The following is a 3,008-nucleotide window of genomic DNA, read 5'->3' on the forward strand; positions in this document are numbered from 1 at the left end:
GTGATGATGAGCCAGTCTCTGTGTTATCAATCGTCTCAAACGAAGCCTTTTATCTCGAAGGCAATTAAAGCATCACAGTTTTTGTTTTTGTCTCATCTGTGACCTCCAGAATTCATAATCGCCTCTCTGCATTGTTATATACTACAAATGGCAGATTTAAAGTGTCCAGCCCTTTACAGGAACTTAAAGCAAACTACTTCTTAACTTACAAATAATAATGAGAGTCTTCCTTTGAAGAAATGTTTCGCACATGCAGATAATCTTTGTATTTTGGCCTTAAAGGAATAGTTCACACAAAACGAGAATTTGCTGAAAATGTGTTCATCCAAGAAGTATAGGGGTTTGTTTCTTCATCAGGTTCGGAGAAATGTAGCATTGCATCAGTGTGTCTGCAGTGAATGGGTGCCATCAGAATGCGAGTCCAAACATCACTTGCTCACCATTGGAGTGAATGGGTGCCGTCAGAATGCGAGTCCAAACATAACTTGCTCACCATTGGAGTGAATGGGTGCCGTCAGAATGAGACTCCAAACATCACTTGCTCACCATTGAAGTGAATGGGTGCCGTCAGAATGAGAGTCCAATCAGCTGATAAAAACATCACAATAATCCACAGTACTCCAGTCCATCAGTTAACATCTGGAGAAGACAAAAGACGAAACACATCCAGCATTAAGATGATTTTAACTCAAATAATCCATAATAACACTTCCTCCAGTGAAAAAGTGTTCTGGTCTGAATCAGGAGAGAAATCTGCACAGATCCAGCAGCGTTTAAACAGCTCTAAACAAATATGTGTCTGGATTTTGATGTGAGAGACAACAGCAGATGCACTTTTTCACTGGAGGAAGAGTTATTATGGATTATGGACTCACATTTTAGTTACAAAATACATTTTAATGATGGATTTGTTTCATCTTTTGTCTTCTCCGGATGTTAACTGATGGACTGGAGTGCTGTGGATTATTGTGATGTTTTTATCAGCTGTTTGGACTCTCATTCTGACGGCACCCATTCACATCTATTGCTAATACACTGATTTATTGCTACATTTCTCCAGATCTGATGAAGAAACAATCTTAGATGGCTTAAGATTGAGCACATCTCCAGCCAATTTTCATTTTTGGCTCAGTTGGAAAAGTGTCAGCTCCTGTAAAGTCTCTAAAAGCGAATGTAGAGCGATATTCACTGTAAAGCTGCTTTGGAGCAGTATTTTCCGTGAAACGTGCTTTACAAATAAAACTAAACTCAATTTTTTTTATATCAGTGTAACAGTCTAGAGGGGCAGGAGATGAACAGAACATAAAGATGACCGTCACACAGCAGGACGCTGAAAATGACATTGTTATCAACAGGGCTTTTTCACGAAAATTGGCCGCCACCATCCGACTGGGTCAGAGCACCTCGTGCGGCTCACCACTGACGGAGATTATTTCTGCGAGGTGAGAGAAACCGGAAGAGAGTGAAGTCTTATGGGAATGATTGCATCTCTCGTTTTGTAAGCTATTGTATACGCCAAAACAAACTGTGATCTTTAATATCCAAGTGAAGTTCGATTCAGTAGATTTGGCAAAATGCATCTGATGCAAACTGTAGAGAAAAACAGCAACAGCCCACTGAAAATCACAAGAAGTGTATCCAAGATGAAGCTGCTTCAAGAAAGACATTCAAGTCTTAATCTCATCTCTCAACTAACTTTGACTAAAATGAAGGTTTTCGTTTCATCAAGATGAGACGTCATGATGATAATTAAATAGGTTTAATTAAAAGACACTCTTGGCAGAAAAAAGAAATGTAGAAAACAACTATTCAATCACAGTACGTTGGGGATTTTTGTGTCTGAACTGAAAGATGAACTACTTTACTAGCGAGTTAATTAGCTCAAACACATCTAATATATGAGATTAATTAATAAATCTCAATCGATAAAGGTTTATCATGCATGCTATTTTAAAATACACCCGTTTGGGCTGTTATAGTTTGACTATTTTGCACATTACAGCATTGTCAACGGGTATATTATTTTCATTGATTAGAAATATAGAGTAAATGAAGAAATATGGATAAAATGTTACAATTCTTGTCCAAAATAAAAATAAAAAATTAATGTAAAAAAAAACATTATTAAAAATAAAACATGCAAATACAAATAAAAACATATTTAAATTAATATAAAAATTTGAAATAAATATTAAAATAAAAAATTTAATAATATATAATATATATATATATATATATATATATATATATATATATATATATATATATATATATATATATATATATATATATTAGATAAATAATGAAATACAAATTTGCTAAAAATGTAATTCAATTAAATCTAAAAATATTGATTAAAATAAATATGTAAATAAATAAATAACACATGGTGGTGGGTACATGAACTGAAAATGAACTACAGATATATAAAATAGTAAATATTCTAACATAAATGTTTGTAATAAGCATCGTAAAACTTAAACTTTTACAATCTAAAATATTTTTAGACATCAATGTCAACTAGTTGTTTTTTTCATCGACTAAACAGTTTAAGTTAATGTGGACTACAAAATAAATATGAGATTAAGAAACATTTAATTCATGTAAAGGTAATTTTCACAAAATTATTTTTTTAAGAATTTGAAAAAAAGTATTATTAATATGAATACATAAAAATAGATAAAAAATTTTATATATATATATATATATTTTTTTTTCATAAGGAAATCTTCCTCTCTTGAGGAATTTCCAATTGAAATGACTGGATTTCACCAATGATACGATAAATCTGAGTTCACCTTAAAACAAAAACCAGCTGTAAAAATAAAAAGTGGCTATTCAGGTGGTGATTAACAGCAAGCAAACTCTACAGTATATCCATGAGCTCAGCTCTCAAGAGATGATGAACCGCTGATACTTAAGATGCATTATAACCTTTATTTTTAGAGCAAACCTGAGGAACAATGCGTTAACTCTTACAATTAGTTTCCCAGACCTTAAATATTCAA

Source organism: Carassius carassius, chromosome 7 (genome assembly GCF_963082965.1).
Source record: "Carassius carassius chromosome 7, fCarCar2.1, whole genome shotgun sequence".
NCBI classification, from domain to species: domain Eukaryota; kingdom Metazoa; phylum Chordata; class Actinopteri; order Cypriniformes; family Cyprinidae; genus Carassius; species Carassius carassius.